The sequence below is a fragment of the Ambystoma mexicanum genome, chromosome 6p (assembly GCF_040938575.1).
Source record: "Ambystoma mexicanum isolate Mex_15411 chromosome 6p, UKY_AmexF1_1, whole genome shotgun sequence".
Taxonomy (NCBI): Eukaryota; Metazoa; Chordata; class Amphibia; order Caudata; family Ambystomatidae; genus Ambystoma; species Ambystoma mexicanum.
In genome coordinates this window covers 1,306,847,678-1,306,873,215 of record NC_090935.1, presented here as the reverse complement: position 1 = coordinate 1,306,873,215, position 25,538 = coordinate 1,306,847,678, and positions in this window count along the sequence as shown.

The following is a 25,538-nucleotide window of genomic DNA, read 5'->3' as shown; positions in this document are numbered from 1 at the left end:
CAGGGGCAGTCCAGCACCGAAATGCAATGGCAATTCCAACCTGAACGAGAGTACCACCAGCAACCCTATACACGTGTTTCACCCTTGTTGGGGATCATCAGTGAGGTGAAGCTGATGCCTCTCTAAGCACAGTGAGAGGGAGACCACGTCTGGTTGCCCCCAGGAGACCTAGGGTTACCAATCCCAGGTTCCTTGAAATTTAGTTTGCAAAGGTAGCGGGCGCCCCTCTCTCGACGCAAGGTAGCGGGCCCCCTCTCTCGACAGAACAAGGCCTGATAACCTGTTCAGTGGTTATTAACCACTTGAGAGTTCGCAGCCACTGCTTTTACTCACTGTGCCTTTCACAGATGGGAAATATCCATTTGCATATCAGTCTTTGTCCTGCCCAGGGGCAGTCCAGCACCGAAATGCAATGGCAATTCCAACCTGAACGAGAGTACCACCAGCAACCCCATACACGTGTTTCACCCTTGTTGGGGATCATCAGTGAGGTGAAGCTGACGTCTCTCTAAGCACAGTGAGAGGGAAATTAAGCCTGGTTGCCCCCAGGAGACCTAGGGTTACCAATCCCAGGTTCCTTGAAAAATAGTTTTGCAAAGGTAGCGGGCGCCCCTCTCTCGAAAGAACAGACTTGATAACCTGTTAGGTGGTTATTAACCACTTGAGAGTTCGCAGCCACTGCTTTTACTCACTGTGCCTTTCACAGATGGGAAATATCCATTTGCATATCAGTCTTTGTCCTGCCCAGGGGCAGTCCAGCACCGAAATGCAATGGCAATTCCAACCTGAACGAGAGTACCACCAGCAACCCCATACACGTGTTTCACCCTTGTTGGGGATCATCAGTGAGGTGAAGCTGATGCCTCTCTAAGCACAGTGAGAGGGAGACCACGTCTGGTTGCCCCCAGGAGACCTAGGGTTACCAATCCCAGGTTCCTTGAAATTTAGTTTGCAAAGGTAGCGGGCGCCCCTCTCTCGACAGAACAAGGCCTGATAACCTGTTCAGTGGTTATTAACCACTTGAGAGTTCGCAGCCACTGCTTTTACTCACTGTGCCTTTCACAGATGGGAAATATCCATTTGCATATCAGTCTTTGTCCTGCCCAGGGGCAGTCCAGCACCGAAATGCAATGGCAATTCCAACCTGAACGAGAGTACCACCAGCAACCCCATACACGTGTTTCACCCTTGTTGGGGATCATCAGTGAGGTGAAGCTGATGCCTCTCTAAGCACAGTGAGAGGGAGACCACGTCTGGTTGCCCCCAGGAGACCTAGGGTTACCAATCCCAGGTTCCTTGAAATTTAGTTTGCAAAGGTAGCGGGCGCCCCTCTCTCGACAGAACAAGGCCTGATAACCTGTTCAGTGGTTATTAACCACTTGAGAGTTCGCAGCCACTGCTTTTACTCACTACAGTAGTGGTGTTCTGTTGGCAGCTTCAGCTTGGTATACACCAGATACTGAGCTTTGGTGCAGGTATTGGATCGGTGTCAGTCCGCGTGTGCTGTTGCTCCGGCTTATGTGTTGTTGCAGTGTTGTGAAGTGCGTGCGGCTTGTGGTGCGAGAGATGGCTGTGTTAGTTTTTGAGTGAGATAAGTATGCAGAGTCTGAGGTTATATTGGTTAGTGGGTTACCTGACCTTTAGCATGCTAATATTCACAGTTTTCTCTAAGTGTTGCACTTGTTGGCCTTCACAGTCCTATCTAGAAGCGGCGCATGCAATGTTCACAGTTCTATCTAGGTGTGGGCATGCTAACATTCACAATCTTATCTAGGAGCGGCGCAGGCTGGTGTTCACAGTTCTAAGTGTGGCATGTGTTAACATTCGAGTTTCATCTAGGCGCGGGCATGCTATCCTTCAATCAAAAACCTATCTAGATGCGACGCAGGCCAATGTTCCCCTTCTATCCAAGCTTGATCATGCCGACATTCACAATTCTATCCAAGTGTGGACATGCTAATATTCACAATTCCATCTAGATGCGACGCAGGCTAATGTTCACGATTCTATCTAAGTGTGGACATGCTAATATTTACAATTCTATCTTAAGTGTGGACATGCTAATATTTACGATTCTATCTGAGTGTGGACATGCTAATATTTACCATTCTATCCAAGTGTGGACATGCTAATATTCACAATTCCATCTAGATGCGACGCAGGCTAATGTTCACAATTCTATCTAAGTGTGGACATGCTAATATTTCCAATGCTATCCAAGTGTGGACATGCTAATATTTCCAATTCTATCTAGATGCGAGGCAGGCTAGTGTTCACAATTCTATCTAAGTGTGGACATGCTAATATTTCCAATGCTATCCAAGTGTGGACATGCTAATATTATGGCACTCTATGTTATTGGGAGGTAAGATAGAGTGGCAGTGGTTTTCTGGAGTAGAGTGATTGCTCTACTCCCCGCCCATGCCACACTCACAGTTTTTGTTGGTGTTTGTTGACTGCTGGCTTCCTTGGCCTCCCCTGCGGACACCTGCAGATACATCTTGGAGCCGCCAATGTTGGAGCCGCCCTTGGCCTTGGGGCCCTTAGCCACAGGGGCTGCCGGGCAGAGGGCTGCCCTGGGAAAGTCGAGGATAGAGGGGAGGTGGACCAATCAGGGCCCGAGGGATGGAGGGGGAGGCGGGACTAAGCAGGTGAAGCCTGCAATGCTGACTCTTGGCCCACGAGGGCCGTGCCGGAAGCACCATGATGGAACAATGGGGGCGCAGGGACCACCAGACTGAAGCTCACCTGAGTGCCGGAGTGGAAATGGCACAGGGAGCTGGGATGCAGAGGGTTAGGCCCTCGTTGCACCCTCGGATGCAGTCATCCAATCAGGGCCTGGGGGATGGAGGGGGGGCGGGACTAAGCAGGGGAAGCCTGCAATGCTGACTCTTGGCCTGCGAGGGCCGCGCCGGAAGCACCATGATGGGACAATGGGGGCGCAGAGACCACTAGACTGAAGCTCACCTGAGTGCCGGAGTGGAAATGGCACCGGGAGCTGGGATGCAGAGGGTTAGGCCCTCGTTGCACCCACGGATGCATTCATCCAATCAGGGCCCGGTGGATGGAGGGGGAGGCGGGACTAAGCAGGGGAAGCCTGCAATGCTGACTCTTGGCCCGCGAGGGCCGCGCCGGAAGCACCATGATGGGACAATGGGGGCGCAGGGAACACCAGACTGCGGGTTTTCAGATCATGAACGGTATTCTATGCTATTTTGCAGCACTGGAGCGGCTTGTAGTTGCAGACTGGAATATCGGTGAAAGGAGCAGAGCAGCTAGGGTTGAAACTGCCTTTAATATCTATTCAATGAGGTCGACGAACACATAGATCCCTTTTCTCTACTGGAAGTTCTACCTCCTCTGATTGCACTTTGAATGATCCCGTTCCCAAAGTGATGTTCAAGGTATTTCACTGTGGTGGTGGCAAGGGCAAGGCTACACCTTTATGTGATTCGTGCTAAGACTGGCATCTGCCGTACCTGCCTGGGATGGTACCAATGTTCCTCACACAATGACCTATCTATCACTAAATGGCCTAAGCAGACCTCAGCATTATTTTAATGCATCAGAATGGGGTGATCCATGAGGCATTGAAACTGTGTTGGGTCCCATGTAGTCCAAACAGTCAGGCGGTGCCCAGGAACAGACCCTGAGGGCGCCAAAGGCCGTTTTTTCCCTTGTCCTTTGGATGAACAGGCACTTGCTAATATCCCTTAGTTGGATAGAGGGTGTTGATAAATATGGACTCCCCAAGATGTTTTCTATATGTTGTCCTTGACATCGGATGTGCAGCTATACAGAAACACCACATTTAGTCTGCCATTGAAACAAGTACACACGGGGCACCCACTTTAATAAGCAATATTTCAGATACCCTCACCTTCCCAGTCATCTCCACCTCTTGTTGAACAATGGCTTAGCAGGCCTCTGGAAGCCTATAAGGGCGCTGCCGACTGATGTTCTCTAGGCAGTTCTTATTCAGGGCTGGATTATGTTAACTTTTGCAGTATGTTTTGAAAATAAATGTTGAAACTCTTACAGGAATGTCTCCATGTCTCTTACCTGTCACCCATGGGATCTTGATAATGGTCCACACAATTCTTGCAGCTCATCCTCCTGATTCGTGATGAATGGTCTCCTCTTCGTTTTCTCCTACCATTCCTTTAACTATGATATACTTGCTACATCTCTTGTCTATCCGGTCGGTGTATCCAATAATTCAGGGTCTATTTCCTTGCGCTGAGGCCCATAGCCATCCGCAACTACTCTATCGTCATGAACAACAAGTATTTCAGGTTATGTCCATGCACTAGTTCAAATGGTGTGAACCTGTGGATGTCTGATGTGTTTTCCTGACTGCAAAAATCATCCAGGGTATGATGGTATCCCAACTCTGCCCATTGCCATAAGAAGGCTACATTTAAATTCACTTTTGGACGGCTCCAAAAGCTCAATGGCATCCATTGTTATGCGTTCAAAAGGTACATTTAAGAGTGATGATGGTTGTAACAGTGCTATTGGTAAATCTTTGTTAATGACTTTCTGGCAGATGTTGTATGCCTGATAATCATTGTCGATGATACTGTGGATGCTGGGCCTGTGAAATGCCTAAAGTACATGTTCCTGGGCTTCTGCTATGCTCATGGGCGCTGCAGAAAGTTGAGCATGAGCTATGACCGTCATGGTCCCTTGGAAGGGCTTTGGCATCAATAGCTGTCACTGGCGAGAACCACCTCCTTTTGGGTAGAATTCAACTCAGTACAGAATAGTTTCTTATCTCTCGAAAGAACATCCTATTATGTTTCATATCTTCCCTCCAGGTAGTATATTGTTCAAACACTTGTTTGAAAAGGGGATCATTTCACTGAGTGTTGGAAAAGTCTGGGAAGATTGAGAAATCTATGCTCCGGTGAACCCCAAAACTTCATCAGGATTTGGTGGAGTCTTCTGTACAGCTGTTCACCCAAAACATTAGGCACCTCTTTTTGTAAGCTCCATCATGACTGGGTGGTAGATCTTCTCCCATATCAGCTGGGTCATTTAGTCCATAACATGCATGTGAAAAAGTGGGCCTCTGAAAACAATAGAACCCTGAGCTTTTCCTGGCTGTGTAGTCTGTTTCTACTACCTTACTTCAGTTAAATGTCTAAAGGCCATCGCTCTAGAAGCCCAATCTGTACGTCTGTCTTAACTAAAAACTGTGACTGAGCGAGGGTAGTGTACTCCTCGGCGCTGTGTACTTCTCTGCCAGCAGCTCATTCCGGTGCTCCGGATTGGAGTCAGGCTTGCGCAGAAAGGCTAGTTACTTTTAGGCAAGGATGTGTTGGGTTTATCATGGTGGTATTTATTTGTTAACGCTGTTCTGTGTGGGCTGGTCTTCTGCGTCAAGGTTAAAGGCTCCTTCTCTAAAATATTATGCGACTGATTTGCTGACAACCAAATAGATTATGGCCTCACTGATATGCGTGAAACTGCTTTTATTTAGGCTTGACAAAAAGGTTTGGTCATGATGGTGTTTGGTAGTAGTTCTCGACTTGTGTCCTTTTGCAGGTTATGAAGATTTCTCAGTTCTCTGGACCAACTGGGTTTCACTTTTCCCAGCCCCACGGCAGTTCCTCTTCAGATTTGCCTTTTCGTTCTCTTTGGACTTGGTGACTTAATTTCCAAACCTAAAAAATGTCCTTATGCATAAATTGTTTCCGTTTGCTTGGTACTTGTGACTCATTTCCCTCAACAGATTTTCTTTAAATAACTGAACCTTAAATTAGAGAAGTAGTTTGCAGTTCAATGTTCCAGTTAGGTAAGCAAACTTTCATTACAATACAGTATGGGACATTTTGTTCGGTTTCCCAGCACTGGTTCTGCCCCCTGCCCCCTTCCCCCCGCCCCCACCGCTTATTTTATCTCCTCTTTTCTCTATAGGATTTAGGACTCAGTTTCCCAACATAGATCTTGTCTTTATTTCTCAAGATAGTTTTCATTATGAAAATGTCCTTTCAGCACACTAAGTGACTTAGGGCTAGTTTTACCAACATGCAGCATATTCAACTGTCTTCATAATGCGCTATGGGTGTTAGGAGTCACTTTACCTAGATGTGGTGTTTCTTTATGTAAATGTCTTATTTGTAAGCTGTGGGACTTAGAACTCGGTTTACCAAAATGTAGCGTTTCTTTATGCAAGTGGCCTCTCGGTATGCTGTGGATCTCAGTCAAGATACTCCGGCTGCATTATTACTCCTTGACTCCAATTCCTCGCCCGGCTTGGTCAGCAACACTTGCACCCCCTTCCTGATCCTTTTTCGAATCATCAGTCTCCCATCGTCATGCATCAAATGTTTACTGGCTCATCCCTTCACATTCCTCGTCTCTTGGGTTTTTCCTGCCCTGGGGCAGTCCAGCACCAAAATGCTAGGCAATTCTCCTCTGAACAAGAGTACCAACAGCATCCCCACACACGTGTTTCGGTCTGGTTGTACCTCATCAGTAGGGAGGAGCTGTGCCTCTCTAAGAATAGTGAGCAAGGGGTCCACGTCTGGATTCCCCTAGTAACTTAGGGTGAGACCCAAAGTTACTTAAATATGCAAATTGACAAGGGGGGTCCTGGGAGTCTCTCTGCCAGACATTAGTCCTGGTTGCGAGAGACTTACCCAGAGTCTTTAGCTCACTATCTTTCACAGAGAAGAAATATCCCAAACATATCAGTCTTTGCCCTGTTACTATTCTTAGAGAGGCACAGCTCCTCCCTACTGATGAGGTCCAACCAGACCGAAACACGTGTCTGGGGATGCTGTTGGTACTCTTGTTCAGAGGAGAATTGCCTAGCATTTCGGTGCTGGACTGCCCCAGGGCAGGACAAAGACTGATATGCTTGGGATATTTCTTCTCTGTGAAAGATAGTGAGCTAAAGACTCTGGCTAAGGGCAGGACAAAGACTGATATGTTTGGGATATTTCTTCTCTGTGAAAGATAGTGAGCTAAAGACTCTGGCTAAGTCTCTTGCAACCAGGACTAATGTCTGGCAGAGAGACTCCCAGGACCCCCCTTGGCAATTTGCATATTTAAGTAACTTTGGGTCTCACCCTAAATTACTAGGGGAATCCAGACGTAGATCCCTTGCTCACTATTCTTAGAGAGGCACAGCTCCTCCCTACTGATGAGGTCCAACCAGACCGAAACACGTGTCTGGGGATGCTGTTGGTATTCTTGTTCAGAGGAGAATTGCCTAGCATTTCGGTGCTGGACTGCCCCAGGGCAGGACAAAGACTGATATGTTTGGGATATTTCTTCTCTGTGAAAGATAGTGAGCTAAAGTCTCTGGGTAAGTCTCTCGCAACCAGGACTAATGTCTGGCAGAGAGACTCCCAGGACCCCCCTTGTCAATTTGCATATTTAAGTAACTTTGGGTCTCACCCTAAGTTACTAGGGGAATCCAGACGTGGACCCCTTGCTCACTATTCTTAGAGAGGCACAGCTCCTCCCTACTGATGAGGTCCAACCAGACCACAACATGTGTCTGGGGATGCTGTTGGTACTCTTGTTCAGAGGAGAATTGCCTAGCATTTCGGTGCTGGACTGCCCCAGGGCAGGACAAAGACTGATATGTTTGGGATATTTCTTCTCTGTGAAAGATAGTGAGCTAAAGACTCTGGGTAAGTCTCTTGCAACCAAGACTAATGTCTGGCAGAGAGACTCCCAGGACCCCCCTTGTCAATTTGCATATTGAAGTAACTTTGGGTCTCACCCTAAATTACTAGGGGAATCCAGACCTGGACCCCTTGCTCACTATTCTTAGAGAGGCACAGCTCCTCCCTACTGATGAGGTCCAACCAGACCGAAACACGTGTCTGGGAATGCTGTTGGTACTCTTGTTCAGAGGAGAATTGCCTAGCATTTCGGTGCTGGACTGCCCCAGGGCAGGACAAAGACTGATATGTTTGGGATATTTCTTCTCTGTGAAAGATATTGAGCTAAAGACTCTAGGTAAGTCTCTCACAACCAGGACTAATGTCTGGCAGAGAGACTCCCAGGACCCCCCTTGTCATTTTGCATATTTCAGTAACTTTGGGTCTCACCCTAAGTTACTAGGGGAATCCAGACGTGGACCCCTTGCTCACTATTCTTAGAGAGGCAGAGCTCCTCCCTACTGATGAGGTCCAAGCAGACTGAAACACGTGTCTGGGGATGCTGTTGGTACTCTTGTTCAGAGGAGAATTGCCTAGCATTTCGGTGCTGGACTGCCCCAGGGCAGGACAAAGACTGATATGTTTGGGATATTTCTTCTCTGTGAAAGATAGTGAGCTAAAGACTCTAGGTAAGTCTCTCGCAACCAGGGCTAATGTCTGGCAGAGAGACTCCCAGGACCCCCCCTTGTCAATTTGCATATTTAAGTAACTTTGGGTCTCACCCTAAGTTACTAGGGGAATCCAGACGTGGACCCCTTGCTCACTATTCTTAGAGAGGCACAGCTCCTCCCTACTGATGAGGTCCAACCAGAACGAAACACGTGTCTGGGGATGCTGTTGGTACTCTTGTTCAGAGGAGAATTGCCTAGCATTTCGGTGCTGGACTGCCCCAGGGCAGGACAAAGACTGATATCTTTAGGATATTTCTTCTCTGTGAAAGATAGTGAGCTAAAGACTCTGGGTAAGTCTCTCGCAAACAGGACTAATGTCTGGCAGAGAGACTCCCAGGACCCCCTTGTCAATTTGCATATGTAAGTAACTTTGGGTCTCACCCTAAGTCACTAGGGGAATCCAGACGTGGACCCCTTGCTCACTATTCTTTGAGAGGCATAGCTCCTCCCTACTGATGAGGTCCAACCAGACCGAAACATGTCTGGGGATGCTGTTGGTACTCTTGTTCAGAGGAGAATTGCCTAGCATTTCGGTGCTGGACTGCCCCAGGGCAGGACAAAGACTGATATCTTTAGGATATTTCTTCTCTGTGAAAGATAGTGAGCTAAAGACTCTGGGTAAGTCTCTCGCAAACAGGACTAATGTCTGGCAGAGAGACTCCCAGGACCCCCTTGTCAATTTGCATATGTAAGTAACTTTGGGTCTCACCCTAAGTCACTAGGGGAATCCAGACGTGGACCCCTTGCTCACTATTCTTTGAGAGGCATAGCTCCTCCCTACTGATGAGGTCCAACCAGACCGAAACATGTCTGGGGATGCTGTTGGTACTCTTGTTCAGAGGAGAATTGCCTAGCATTTCGGTGCTGGACTGCCCCAGGGCAGGACAAAGACTGATATGTTTGGGATATTTCTTCTCTGTGAAAGATAGTGAGCTAAAGACTCTGGGTAAGTCTCTCGCAACCAGGACTAATGTCTGGCAGAGAGACTCCTAGGACCCCCTTGTCAATTTGCATATTTAAGTAACTTTGGGTCTCACCCTAAGTTACTAGGGGAATCCAGACGTGGACCCCTTGCTCACTATTCTTAGAGAGGCACAGCTCCTCCCTACTGATGAGGTCCAACCAGACCGAAACACGTGTCTGGGGATGCTGTTGGTACTCTTGTTCAGAGGAGAATTGCCTAGCATTTCGGTGCTGGACTGCCCCAGGGCAGGACAAAGACTGATATGTTTGGGATATTTCTTCTCTGTGAAAGATAGTGAGCTAAAGACTCTGGGTAAGTCTCTCGCAACCAGGACTAATGTCTGGCAGAGAGACTCCCAGGACCCCCCTTGTCAAGGAGGCAACTAAGAGTAACACAGAACTCCCAAACTAACAATGAGCGGTCTAGTCTTTTTCTGACCAATCAGCCTGGCAGGAGGTTTAAAAACAGGAGGATGGACAAACATAAAGTCAGCTGTGGAAGCAGGTCACAGGACTGCTGTGCGAAAGCAGATCTCACCGGCAAGATGGCGTGGCAGACGCAGTGCTCGAGGGACCAGAGAAGATGTAGAGTACATGCAACGGGAAGCGCTGCTGAAGGAGGCTGGATGCCGGTGGCAGAGTGCGGAAGAGGAACCAACGTGGCAGACGCAGTGCTCGAGGGATCAGAGAAGATACAGAATATATGCAGCGGGAAGTGCTGCTGAAGGAGGCTGGATACCGGTGGCAGAGTGTGGAAGAGGAACCAGCATAAGCAGGAGAAGCCGCTGAGTGAGGCCCTTGCTGCAAGATGCGCATCGTTAGTGGAGCGAAGCCACAATCAGCCGCTGCAGAGACTACGCAAGGAGCTGCATGAGAGAGAGAAAGAGAGAGAGTTTGTGACAGCTGGAAGCTCACAGAACGTCGTAAGCACGGACTGGTGAGTCAGCCTAGAGAAAGGGGACACCAGGATGGCAGGCGAGCATATGACATTTTTAAGGAAGTGAATGAAAGATCCAAGTTAAATGAAAGCAAGCATTTTGATAAAAACAAGTAGATTGAATACCGCTTTAGAGGAAAGGAAGCATTTTGATGAAAAGAAGCATATTGAATACCGATTTACATGTAAGAAAACATCTTGACCTTTAAATACAGATCTGAATGAAAACAGGCATGGTGGAATACTGTTATGAAGGAAAGTTGTTTTATGGAATCACATGAGTTAAAGGAACTGTGCAAGCATTGGCAAGACCCATAAAAGGAACTGTGCAAGCATTGGCAAGATCCATGAGAGTATGTCAAAGTGCAACAAGTGGATGGTGTCAAAACAAGTAAGGTGTGTTGTTTGTGACCTGTGATGGGTGGACTGTGTGGTCCAACAATTGCGCCTAGACCGAATACACCCCTGTATGGAAAAGCCCCTCAAAGCAACACAAAGAAGCTTGTGATTTGTTCTAAAAAGAAACTGTGTGTGATTTGATAGTAAGGAGCCGAATTCTAAGATATGATATGATATGATATGATATGGCATTTATAACGTGCCTATACACAAGTGTTTCAAGGCGCGACGAGGCAAGGGAGGGGGAACAAAGTGGAGGACAGAACAACGATCCTACTAGGCCAGGTGTCATTCAGATCGTGCAAGTGCAGGGGAGGGGGAAAAGGGAAAAGTGCGCGGGGGAAGGGAGAGGGGAAAGTGCAGTACATGGGATAATTGAATAAATAAGATAAATAAAAACGGCCACTGGTGGCAAGTGCAAGGTAAGAGCAGACATAAGTACTGGTAGGGGACTGTAGTGAAAGAGACTGGTGAAAGATAACCAAGGGGGAGAAGCGGGGAAGGATCCCCGCAAGTTGTGTTGTATTAAAACCGTTGAAAGACTTGAAAGCTTGGGGAAGGGAACCCTCTTTTGTACTGTGAACTTTTTGGACCTAGGGGAAGGGACACCTTTTGACAAAGAGATGGACGAAGCTCAGAACATTTATTTGAACACTTATCATGTTGAAGCTGACATCCTTACACATTGTATACAAATAGACTTTAGGGCAAGTATAGGTTTTGGACAAAGACAAACTTCCTGACACAGACTATCCTTAGTTTTATTATGTTAAGGAACCTTAGCTTAGGGCAAGATAGGCCTTTCGTCAATCTTCTTTACTTTAATAAAAATGTGTAGCCCAAACTTTAAGCGAGTTGCCAGTGTCTCATTCATGATACCTTCAGAATTAATAATTCAAAGGACATGATGTATCTCTGTGCATGTTAAGGGGAGAAACATCAAGGCAACTTAAACACAACTTAAAAAAAGAGTGGAATCGGTGTCGGGCAGCAAAAAAAAAGTGGTTTCCAGGCATCTCCCTGTTTGATCATAACAAAACTGAAACAAAGAAAAAACGAAATGAAAATAAATAAATAGCGGAGTGGCTGATTCACAAAGAAGTTACTCTAACGTACCGTTGACTTGAAAGAGAGGCGGTCTATTTGATTCACAAAGGAGTAACTATGAGTAACTGTGATCTACTAAAAGGTCATGCGTGGGTCAGAGTTACTCACATCAAAGTTACACATCAACATCATACAATATATTAAAATGAGTAAATCACACAATTAAAACACATGAAAGCCAACTATAAACCATACAAAGATGGTTTCTAAAATCACAACAATGCGTCTTAAGGCATTAAAATGTATGAAAAGTTAACAATATAGGCTGAAAAGAATAACAACATACAATTAATGAGTTTCAAACACAGTAACAGATCCTTGGAAACGAATATAGGAATAGATAAAGTGCATAGGTAAAACATATATTTTAAAGCAAAGGCTTTTACATGACCTATCAATCAATTAGCAGCATATAAATATAGAAATAGCAACATCCTATTTGCCATCATAAACGCCCAGGCGTGTTTTTGTTAATTAAAGAAACTCTAGTCAAAAGGGGGAAATAATGAAATCAAAACATTTGAAAACAGGCACTATATCAATACATATGTGGTGCAAGAGGCAATGCAGATGGGTTAGCAGAATGATAAAACTACTGGGCAAAATCCTTATACTTCATCATCCTTAACCATCCTCAGTGGCTGCAACCTCAGTTCTTCTTAAGATCATAGACCTCCTTGCCCGAGTCCTCATCAAAAGGCTTGCCGGGGCCAAAGCAGCATATACATCCTATACTGACATTAGGAAGGGTAATGCAGGTCTATAATGGTGTAAACCATTTCCCCTCTAACTCAGACACAATAATACCACCTAATGGGGAACAATAGGGCAAAACAGGAAAAAGTGGGCTAGAGTGACAAACAATATACTTTTTCACCCTCTGCCTGTGGTTTGTTCCATAGGAAGTAACTTCCCTTAGCGGCAGAACATTGAATCTAGCCCATTTCAGCAATACCCTATGTTGATAGTTTGTAATCCCTAAAAAATAATGTACATCCCCCATGGAATGTGCTAGAGGGAGCTACAGCATAACTTGTGAACTTGTGTGCATTGCTTCCTCTCGCTCAAGGCTAAAATAGCTAAGTATGGCTACCTTAATGTCAGTCTTAGAAATGTTAAGAACATTTTCAGATGGCTGTATCAAATTTCCATCCCCACCCTATTCAGATACAACCTAATGTGGGACGACCAAGCTGTTTTTTTTAAACTGGGGAACACCAACGCATTCCGAATTATAAGCTAAGTAACCTTAGTAAAAGCCTCGCTGCTCCTCTCAAGCTTGAGCTGGACCTCCTTAAGTCCAAGAAACTGCTAAAAACTCTGCTTTTCTCTACCTCTTTCCCTTCCCTGTTAATCACCCCACTGCCGCTGAGACCGGTGGCCTGGTTCTCATGAATCTCACAGAATACCAAGCCTTCTACCCAGTCGATACCAGCACCTCCACCCCACTGCACTGCTCCCGTAAGGCCCCTGCTTGGCGGCTCTACTTCCCACCCTTGGGAGTCACCCGCACTAGCACTTAGTCTGAGACCTCTGCCTTGGCACTTCCCTCCCGGGCCACCCTCCAGCACTTGTCCATTCCTTGCCCCCACCACCCATCCCTATCTCCTGCACTTCTTCACTGCACTTGCACGTCTGAATACCACAAGGCCTAGTAGGACCACAACTGTATATTTACTGTTTTTCCTATGTTTTTTCTCTCCCCTGTTCCCTTCTCATTTAGCCTTGTGGTGCTTTGAAACACAATTCCATTGTATAAAGCGCCAAACAAATGCTTAATAAAAGAAAAAGAAAAATAACCTCCTTCACCATTAGCGCACACAGAATACCAAAAGAGTACATACAGGTATGCAGACCAACTGATCTGCAAAATATGCTGTTTCCAAGTGATCAACATAATCTGATTTAAAGGTGTACGCCCAAGAGTGAGCTGGGGAGAGAATGATCCGTTTTCTGGAGCTCATTTGCATTTCCATTAAACTCATATCTCTTCCCCATATAAATTAAAGCCAAGGGCCTTCCCCCCTTATATCGGTAGCATATGTCCTACTGACAAATTGTTAATTGTTTGTGCAAACTTCAAGACTCTACCTACGCCTGTGCCATCTTAAAAGCCTGCCTGCCGATATCATCGTTTTAACCCAAGTGCTGATTAAATCATTTGTCCAGATAATCAAAATATTAACATCTCTGTCTAATCAGTGACCATCTGTAAAAATAGGTGGGGGCATTTTCTTCAAGGAGACACATACATCACACTAGACTTCGTAGGATTAACCCATAAACCTCTAACAATCATATGGGAGGTATGTTTATTCATCAATCAGGACTAACAGTATGCATACCTAGCCCCTAGCCATTGTAACTGTTGTTATCCTCGGTTACTAAGTCAGCATGTAATTTTGAATGTGTAACGTATATGTGCTCCTATTGTGTAAATGTATTTTCATGAAGCTCCAAAAAACGTATAACCATCTTCTTAAGTCTCAGTGCCTAGATGCCTTTGGGATTCGCGTGCTTTACAAATGTACAAATAAATAAATCAACACTTGCAAAACCTTTGGCGTCCATGGAAGACGAACCACGTCGTCAGCGTAGTTTAACATCAGGATTCTTCTAATCCTGACTTGCAGAACAACCAGAGTAGAGGTCTCCAAACAAGAAGCCAGTGTGTTCATCCAGAGATTAAAATAAGAGGGGGTCCATCACACATCCTCGTCGCACCCCCTCTGCACCTCAATCCTGTCACTAAGTTATTCTAAAGAACCATAATGTGCTCGGCCCTTGTAGCTAGATGTAAGTTAATCACCGTAGTCAGCAATGAACATGGGATGCCTATTTCCAGCAAAACACTCCACAGAATTCACCTGCCCATCCGGTCAAAAGCTGAGCTCAAGTCCATAAATGCCATGTGGACAGAAGAATTTAAGACATTCACATTTTGTAGGGATGAGTTCTAGGTTTAAGCCCTTGTGTGGTGTACCTAGCCCTTCCCTAAAATCGAACTGGGTGTCTAACAATGAAGATTATCCCTGCTAACTGCGCAGGGAGTATTAATTCTATTAAAGACTAGGAGGCGAGCATTATGCTTCAAATTCTTTTATCACTACTCCTCAGCAGTTTCAACAAACCAATAACAAAACACTGTAAAATGTCCAAAGTGACTTTTTCTTCCTGAAACTACAATCCCCATAGTCTCTGTAGTCCATATCCATCCATGCTCAGCTATGACCACATCCTATCCCTGAGCTCCTCCTCTCTTTTACATGCTCTGAACTGTCTCTCGAAATTCCAAACTATGTCCTGCCAACAGAGCGAAGACTTTAACCACTTCAAACTGAAACGCTGATCCCCTTCGGCTTCTTGGTCGACCTTGGCGGCTAGCCTCTCCTCAATTATTCTTTTGCTCCTCTCCTAAGGAAAATACAAAGCAGAATCATCAGGGTGGCGTCCATGTATTGCTATCATCATACAAAAACATTGCGTCTACAATACATTCTTGGGTGGGAAATTAATGCTTGCATCCTAGTCTTTAATAGAATTAATACTCCCTGCGCAGTGGTAATCATCATTCTATGGCAAGACTGGAGGCGAGCATTATGCTTGTTCAAAGCTTCCCCAACACTTTAACTGCCATACTTTCCGTTGGCTTAAAGTAAAATTCCTTAAAGGTGCGACCACTAGCCCAATCTGCCGTTAGCATAATTTCTCTCAATGACACCCCCACTGTAAAGGCCCTGGATGCCATCGCGTGGTACAGAGTGCGCTCTGTACTTCCTTAAGTCAATACCCGCTGCTTGCATGACCTCTTTAACCCACCTAGCGATAGTGGCTGTCGATACAGCGTGTAAAGGCTTCCTATGTGCTATGAGCAATTGCGTGGTGCTAGCTGCTCTACACTCTGCTGTCCTGCATTCATACTCCTTAATGCAGCTTGCTACAAACCACTTGGTCTTAACCGGAAAATAAGGGTAGTGGACTGACGAAGTTCCTGTCTTCGTTCTCTTGTCTATCGAGAAAGTAAGGATCTCCTATTCACCTCCAGTGCCTTGACATCTGATACGCGCTTGCAAGAAACCAGGCATAACAGCAATGCCAGTTTACCTGACAATTGTTTAAGGGACAATTATCTGTCTGACGGCCAGTCTTCCAAGAGCCGCAGGAGCGCAGGCACGCCCCATACCGTATTATACCTAGGCTCCAGGGGTACTTTAAATCTGGCTCCTCTGATGAGCCTCCCCACTGCTGGATGTTCTCCCACTGGCACGCCCTCAATTGGCAAATGCCTGCAGAGATCGCAGACCTGTACACTCCTATGGTGCGGAATGCTCTCCCGTCTTGCAATAACTGCGCTAGGAAATTCAGGATAACTACCACAGGGGCCGAAATGGGATGAAAACCTCTCCCTTTACACCAACTAGTCCACTTGGCCCAAGCCGCGTCGTAGCTCCTCCTAGTGGAAGGAGCCCAGGATTCTGCGATAAGCTCTGCAGCTTGCGTCGAAATGCGTGCCAGCGGCCAGCGTCTCCTGATATCCTGCATGCGATGAGCGGGAGTGTCCCTCTCACTCTCAGAGGATGACATGACCCAACTGGGTCTGTGAGTAGTCGGTCCCCTTCGGGAAGCACCCTCGGCAGGTCCACTGCCAGTTCCATCAGGGTCAGAAACCATACCTGTGACTTCCACAGTGGTGCAACCAAAATCAACTCCGCCCTTTCCCTCCGACACTTCGCTAGAACTCTGCTCAGCATTACAAAGGGGGGAAAAGCGTAGTGCTGCCCGCCTGACCATTCTTTTAGGACTGCGTCCGTTCCTCGCTGTAGTGATACACGAAATTGCAACCTTGCCAATCAGGGCTTTAGATGACAGCATTAGCCGCTGAAAGCCAATAGTGTATTCAAAGTATGTGCTAAAAATGCTGACAGTAGTCTGTTGTAGCACTTCCATTATGCAGTAGTGAGCTACAAGGAATATGCAGGCCTAGTATGAAATAGGTCACATTATGCATTGTTGATAGACAGGCGGGGAGAGGGCCCCTAGCTCTGTAGCTAATAGGTATTTTTGGAGTGTTTGGAACATCATGGCACCTATATAGCGCTTAGATAGCCAGTCTTAAGCGCTATAAACACTAAGCTATGAGTGCATGCCTTTTAGAGCTTGCAGATGGGGTTAATACATCCCTGCTTCCCTTAGAATATTCAGCCTCACTAACGGTAGCCCTGGCTCCAAGCTAATCTTCCTTTTCTCTGGGAAGGTACTGATAAGACATTCCTCAGCCTTCGCAGATGGGAACCAGGGAGGGGTAGGAGCGAGCAGGGAGCCTCTCAGAGAGAGTTGGGTTTTTTCCATGAGCCAGTTGCACAGGGAAAGTTCTGGAACTGTGCGTCATGGTGACTGACACACGAGATTATAAAATATCCATGCACACATGACTCGGTGGGAGATCGTCCTGTGGACTTGATTCCTGCACAGTCAAGTGCCCGGAATTGGAGCTCTGACGGCACTCCTTCAGCTCTGTCCTCTGAGCGGGGCTTGACAGCTAGCTTATGAGGGCCAAGGTCTCCCAGTGCTGATTAAAGGGGCGTAAGACTGTGTTTCTCTATGTTTCTCTATGTTTATCTAAATTCCATGTTTCTCTATATTTTGCATTGCTCTAAGTTTTATGCTTTGTAATATTCTCTAACTTGAATCCCAAATGTATATGAAATTCACTGCTTAGAATAAATATGCTAAAACTTTGAAAGTGTCATTTGTCACTAGCATGAGATCACTGCTCAGCACAATAGAACCTGTATTTTGGGCTGAATTGGGTATTTTTGCTCTCAAAGGGCTGGCCCCGAGGAAGATTTTGCCCATATCAAGACATTTGGTGGCAGCTTTGTGGGATTTGTGAAGAGCAGTGCCGTGCTGTGACATGACAAATTGTGTGAGAGAACACAGTGTAGAGTGGGGAGCAGGCTGTCGCATTTCCTTGGTGGTCTCACTGCAGCTCTGAGACTTCAAAAGGCAGCAATGTTGTGTCGGCTTGCCGTGGCCGATAGCTTGTGTGGTTAAGACTCCCTTCAGTAAATCAGTCGTGACTGACTTATTGCTTGGGATGGAGCCAGGGAGTACAAGGCGATAAACAAGCGGGAAATGGCTTTGTTTAAAGCACTCCGATGAATGGTCAAGAAAGATGTATGCTCAATTAGAAAAGAATTTTATCATGCGGTTTCCCCAGTTTAAAGTTGTAATTTGAAATGCATAGTGAGACGGAGTTCTCATCTCTATTCTGTCATGAGGGCAGGGAAAAATAATTGCAAGGATTTGACATGCAAATTGTGAATAGTGATTTAACCATTGACTCAGCCCCAGTGTGCTAGCGAGTGGGGGCTGTAATGTTCGGAGGCGAAGGTTCGCTTTTTTGATGTATGCTTTTGAAGTGTTGGCATTCCTGAATAATGAGGGGAATAAGCCATGCTTAGGAGAATGAGTAACATCTGTGCTGAGAGCCTAAAGGGTTTGTGTTTTTCTTTTGGCAACTGTAGATTCCATGTGCTAGTGGTGGCGAATTCTGTTTTAAAGGAAACACACTAAAATGGTTATATTGCATTTTAAGCTGTGCCATACTTTTAATGGGTGAGAGACTCACTTAAAAAGAAAGTGAGTGAATGTTATTTGGATTTTCGATTTTTGTGTGTTGATTTGAATTTGCAGAATCAGTTTGCAATGGTTTGGGGAAAAAACAATTTATATTTTTCTAAATTGCCCCTGGAGTATTTTTAACTGTTCCCATGCTATGCCATGGATTTGTGCTGTTGCCTTATAAGTGATGTATGATTTGGAAATAGTGTCCTGTTGACTGTGATACATGGTGAAAAAATGTTGTTGACACATTAAACAGCCCACAAGCAATATATAGAGTGTGGGTTGCTCTTGCAGGAAAACAGTGCAGAGAGCTGCACTAAACTAAACATGGCATTTTTATTTTTTAAATGCACTGAAATAAGTGGTTATATTTTGGCAATGGTACAACAGAATGAAAAATCTGTGTGTGATAAGATAGCACAAAGATTTAGTGGGTTGTGGGTTCATTTGAAAAATCGCACTGTAAATTGGAGTGAATTTGTGAAGCTAAACTACAAGGTTACAAGGAAAAAAAAAAATTATGCTTTTAAATGGGACATTAATCAGTTTAAAACAGGCAAAAAGACGCTTTGACATTTTGCAAAATTACATGGAGTAGAATCTGACGACAAGGAAAGTGCCTCTTTTGAAAATAAGAGTCTTGCTGTGTGTGCAGAGCTTGTGCCTTGAAGCTGTTTTGGGCGAGGTGCGCGAAAGGAAGGCAAACAAAAGCAGAATACAGCACTTCTGTTTAGTGAAATGATGCTTTTCTGAGTTACTGGACAGAAACAGTACAAGAAAGAGTTAATCTGGATGAACTGTCTGAAACGAGTGCCTTTCCATTGAAGCCGCCACAGTGTAAGAGTTATAGAGCAAAAAGAGATAAGCTGCGTGCTCATGGCGCTGCCAGGTGCACACGAAAGATAAACAATGACATTCCTGCATTCCTGAGGAAGGGGGTGCAAAGACAGAGAACTGTTCAGAAGTAAAGAATTTGCCCATGAACACTGTGGTAGGGAACAAAGGCATGCAGGATGGCAGACGGGCACATCACATCTGAACATTTACATATGCATCTGTGAATGGGCCAAGAAAAGACAGCTGCCCATTCCAACAGACATTACTGTGCAAACCGCATTCCCATGTGATGTGATGTGAAGTGAAACGCTATTGCTGTGCAAGCTGCATTCCCAGTGCTCCATGTGATGTGAACTGAAGTAAAGCGCTGTGCACTGGAGAAGAAACCTCTAGGCGCTTTGAGAAGAGAAAATACACATCTGGCAAACTGCAAGCTATATTGCCAGGGATGGAGTAACTGACAAAGACATTATGGCATTCCAGATGGAAGCAAAACTGACAAAAGTGCTTAGCCGTTTTGCAAGAGACAACATGCAGAGCGGGGCTTTGAAGTATAACATGAACACTGCACATTAGCCATGATCCAGAAGCCTCATGGCTTAGTGCAAGAATGAATGATTTGTTGAAGCAACAAAAGAAACTGACTTAGACTATCGCACTCAAAGGGGTGGTCCAAGAAACAGCAAACCCCCTTTGAAAAAAATGACAAGTGAAAAAACCAGAGGCTTGAAAGACACTGCCTGTATGGAGAAGAATAAACAAAGCTGCTGCTTGTACAACTGTAGGCGGTATTGGACTGAAAGACTTTACCTTTGAAAAATGGAGTGATGCCAGCAGGGCAAACTAAATCAAGATCATGGGACACTGGAAGCAAGTTGGCGCCTGGCATTGGTGATCGCTTTGGTGAAAAAAGAAAAGCATTGTGCGACCTGGGTACTTATTATATGGCTTTGTAAAAGCACAGATCAGTCTGAGGTACCATTGACCAACTATGATCGCATTGCACAAATGAGTTTGTAATTAGGCAGTTACACCCCGTATGGTTGAGTGTAAATAAGCCCCCAGAAACATGCAGAAGGGTGATAAATAATTGCAGTAGCAATGACAAAGTGTGTAGTTACCTGATGAGACTTTTTTGAAGATGGGGGTGGTATTATGGGAAGGGGTGGATAACGCTGATATTGAAGTTTTGATGACATCCTAACATGAAGAATAATGATATTGGACTTTTGATGAAATCCTAACATTTCTGTTTGTATTTTGCCTAGGCAAATAACCAAGAAATAGATTGGGGGGTAGACGTGTGCAAATGCCGGGTGACACTGATCAAGGAAACAGACGCATTCTCAGAGAAAGCGAGCCACTGCGACATGCTATTTCAACTTTAAACGTGCCCTGCACCGCACTCAATGCTGCAACCTGCGAAAGGTGTCCAACAGAGTAATAACTTCTGCTGAACTGGCACGGTGCAGACTTGGCTAATTATCAAATATTTGATGCTACACATTCAAATGATTCAGTTGCTGGAAATAACTTAAATGACATGGTTTGCCCTTTCTTGTTTAAAGGACTATGGACAATGAGTTGTGGACTGTAACATCAGGCACCACAAACAGCTGTGTGACACAGCAATTGAATGCTAACACATTGAAAAATGGTTTTTAAATGCACTGTTGAGATGAATCTGAAAAAACTAAATGGTTTTACTCTTCCAACTGAATTGCTTTAACCAGAGATGTTTTGCTTTTTGCTTTGAAAAAAAAAACTTCTACGTTACACGTAGGCAGGAGAATGATTTATGAATTGTTGGGGCAGCAGAATTATGCAAGCAGGAGCGTAATTTATTTTGAGATAAGATGAGTGCGCACATCAAAGTCACCTGTGCGTAGGTTAAGATTCTTAATTGAAGTAATGCTGCCAAGTGTGTGAGCTATAATTTGAAATGGTAATCTTTGAAACACTGGATACTTTTACAGCCAGCTTAAGGCAGGTAAATGAAACCATGACTGACTTGATGTTTGATTTTATGACACAGAGTGTGACACGGTTTTTGTTAAACCAACCAGTTTCATGTTTTTGTGGGGACAGCTGTCTCCAGCACACTAATGCAAAGAGTCACCTTTTGATTGTAGACATTTGGAATAATTCTTTGGAAAAGCGCTACAAATGAGTATCCACATGGAATTGCTAGCGTGCTGGCCTGGCACATTGTCAGGCATCTTTTGTCACTGAATGGATACGATTTGTTTAATTTGTCTAATGTGATGTTTTTTCTGACCAAGAACTGCAGCGAGTGTTCTCGCCAAGATTTTATGGACTATAACTTGACTAATGCATTTTACCATGATGTGATGAAACAGCCACTGCCGGATAGTAGTATGGTGTTTGTGGCTAAAACTAATATTGTATATGGTAGATATCCCACTTGAAGAAGGGTATTCTCCAAGTCACAGAAGGTAGACACTGTGAACCTGTTAGATTTTCCAGTAGTAAGACAACATGTAAATTGTAGACTGGTAATGCACACCTCCATAATTACAGTGATACACTTAGACATAGATTTACCATGAGGCAATGTTTCCTTAGTACTACCAAGCTGCTACAAATGGAGTCCATTTCTATGGCCCATCACTAGAGTGCGCGTAGCTAGGGAGCTAGATTCATTAATTGCAGGAGCTTTATATGCTTGTGACATAGAAACTGTGCACAATAAGCTAGCCACTATGGGTTCTGATGCCAGCTCTGCTATAGAACTTCTGGCCTGGTGGGGCCCATTGATACGCCCAACACTGCTACAAGTATTAGCAACCAACTGAAGATGGCAGAATTTTAGGTATGAAGACATTTTTGTCTGCCATAGGGCAGGTCAACAAGACTGCTAAATACACACGATGCATTGTATGGCAAACATTGTTTAATAAGCAGGTGTTGGCTTTTTACTGGGTGGGGGCGACCATCCTCCACACACTGGCACGCAGAGCTACAGTTACCAGCATACATATGGATTGAATTGCTTGCTTTTGATTGCATGAATAACACATGCCATGCTTGATGTAAATTAGTAGAATTGTTTTTATTTAGATAACATGGTGCCCATGGGTTCACCTTGTTCACGAAATTAGATGGTTTCTGGTTGAGTTCCACCTACATGGGGGAAGTGTCTAGTCACACAGCCCATAGTCACGCTTGAATGCCCTGGGATCAGGGGGAGGGTAGGCCCTTAGAGTGAAAAGGCTGCCAGGTTTTAGAATTGGTAACCATACATAAATGCAATAGTGCATTGTAGATTAGACTACACCGGATTGCCTTGACATTCTAACTGCATGCTGCTTTTTAACTGACAATCAGTTATACAAAATTGATTTAGGTATTTTTGTGTAGGCCAGGTTTTGGCAAGGGTATATGTCACTGTTCACTTTGTGTACATTTTTGTTTAGGTAGTGTTTTACCTTGCATGCCACGCTAACTAACCGCTAGAAGGTAGTTTGCTTAAACCTCTTGCAAAGCCCCAAGGTCTTTATCACTGCACTAAATACTATATTGATAGGTATTAGTCAGCATTTGTCGCACAAACGTTGAATAGGGGTGGAATGTAGTGATACACGAAATTGCAACCTTGCCAATCAGGGCTTTAGATGACAGCATTAGCCGCTGAAAGCCAATAGTGTATTCAAAGTATGTGCTTAAAATGCTGACAGTAGTCTGTTGTAGCACTTCCATTATGCAGTAGTGAGCTACAAGGAATATGCAGGCCTAGTATGAAATAGGTCACATTATGCATTGTTGATAGACAGGCAGGGAGAGGGCCCCTAGCTCTGTAGCTAATAGGTATTTTTGGAGTGTTTGGAACATCATGGCACCTATATAGCGCTTAGATAGCCAGTCTTAAGCGCTATAAACACTAAGCTATGAGTGCATGCCTTTTAGAGCTTGCAGATGGGGTTAATACATCCCTGCTTCCCTTAGAATATTCAGCCTCACTAACGGTAGCCCTGGCTCCAAGCTAATCTTCCTTTTCTCTGGGAAGGTACTGATAAGACATTCCTCAGCCTTCGCAGATGGGAACCAGGGAGGGGTAGGAGCGAGCAGGGAGCCTCTCAGAGAGAGTTGGGTTTTTTCCATGAGCCAGTTGCACAGGGAAAGTTCTGGAACTGTGCGTCATGGTGACTGACAGCACGAGATTATAAAATATCCATGCACACATGACTCGGTGGGAGATCGTCCTGTGGACTTGATTCATGCACAGTCAAGTGCCCGGAATTGGAGCTCTGACGGCACTCCTTCAGCTCTGTCCTCTGAGCGGGGCTTGACAGCTAGCTTATGAGGGCCAAGGTCTCCCAGTGCTGATTAAAGGGGCGTAAGACTGTGTTTCTCTATGTTTCTCTATGTTTCTCTATGTTTATCTAAATTCCATGTTTCTCTATATTTTGCATTGCTCTAAGTTTTATGCTTTGTAATATTCTCTAACTTGAATCCCAAATGTATATGAAATTCACTGCTTAGAATAAATATGCTAAAACTTTGAAAGTGTCATTTGTCACTAGCATGAGATCACTGCTCAGCACAATAGAACCTGTATTTTGGGCTGAATTGGGTATTTTTGCTCTCAAAGGGCTGGCCCCGAGGAAGATTTTGCCCATATCAAGACACTCGCGTCCCCGGGTCTAGCCTCCAGCTGAAGTAATCGGCTGTCTGTGCATTGAGGCGAGATGCAAAGAGGTCTATGTGCACTGGACCCCACCTCTGGTCCAGTATCTGAAACACTGCCGGATCCAACTTCCAATCGCTGGAGTCTGTGAAGTAACGGGAGTTCCAGTAGGCCACCCCATTCAGTGCTCCAGGCAGATACTCTGCTGTCACTGACGTCTCTAACTAGAGGCAAAAATGCCAAAAGTCTTTTGTAAGCTGGGCTAACATCCTGGACTTTGTTCCTCCCAGGTGATTTATGTAGCGCACTGCTGAGATGTTGTCCATCTTCAACAGAACGCACGACTTCAGCTTCCCTCTTGTGAATGCCTTGATCGCGAAAGACCCTGCTAGGAGCTCCAGGGTGTTTATATGAAGGTGAAGCTCCTCTTCGCTCCATTTCCTTCCTGTCTGTAAGTCTCTGCATCGAGCTCCCCAGCCACCATTCCAGTTCCATGATGGACTCCTGATCCAAAGGCACTAGCTGATGATATTTCAAACCTTGCTGCAAGTGTCTTATTTTTAATCTCTGCAGCGCCTGATAGTGCAAAGTACCCGGAAATATGGCTTAAATGGAGGCTGCTAACAGCCCCACGATCCTCAATAGTGCTCTGAGCGAAACTACTTGCTTCTGCAGACACCCTCTGATCTCTCTTTTGATATCTCTTATCTTCCGGGCCGGAAGTTCCAATGTGGCCTTTTTGGTATCTAGGACAAATCCTAGAAAGTCTAGCCTCTGCGCCGGAGTGGTATCTGACTTTTCCACGTTCACCAGGAATCCCAGGGACAAGAGCAAATCTTGCACCCATCTCGTCTGGTAAACCAGTGTCTCTCAGTCCTCCACTATTAGCAGCAGGTCATCTAGGTAAATGATCAGCCTTATGCCCTTGTCTCGTATCGCTACTGCCACTGGCTTCATCAGCTTGGTAAAAGCCCAGGGCGCGGACGCAAGACCGAAGGGTATCGTCTTGAATTGCCAGAATTGCCCTTTCCAACGAAAAGCTAGGAACGTCCTGTACTTTTCTAGTACTGCAACCGTCAAGTAAGCATCCTTCAGGTCCAGCCTCGTCAGCCAGTCTCCTTCCCTGAGAGAGTCTCTGAGCTGATGGATGCCTTCCATTTTGAAAAGGCGGTAGACTACCCAGCCATTCAATTCCTTCAGTTTTATCACTGGTCGGACTTTCTCCTTCATGTGAACCAATAATATGTTGCTCACGGAAGTGGGCGTCCTGGGACACTTCTCTATGGCGCACTTCTGTGCAAGCTGGGACAGCTCGTGATCTAAACAGCTTTGCTCTGCGCGCGCTAAGTGTTGCTGGCGCGGCCAGCTCTCTTGCACAGGCGGCTCTATAAACTCTAGATGCAGACCCCTCATGGTTTGCAATATCCAAGCATCGCTGGAAAGCGAACGCCAATTTTCCCAAAACATACCAGTCCTCCCCCCTACTGGAGGGTAATGTATTACTCTCACCTTGTGTGAATCCTTGGCCTCTGCCAGCTCCTCGTCCTCTTCGTCCCCTAGGGAAACGTCCCCTGGCTGCGAAGAAGGAATCCTGTTGTCTATTTTCCGAGTACTGGGCCCTGGGATTGGGCAGGGGGTGTCTTCTGCCTCCTTGATTTCGACACAGC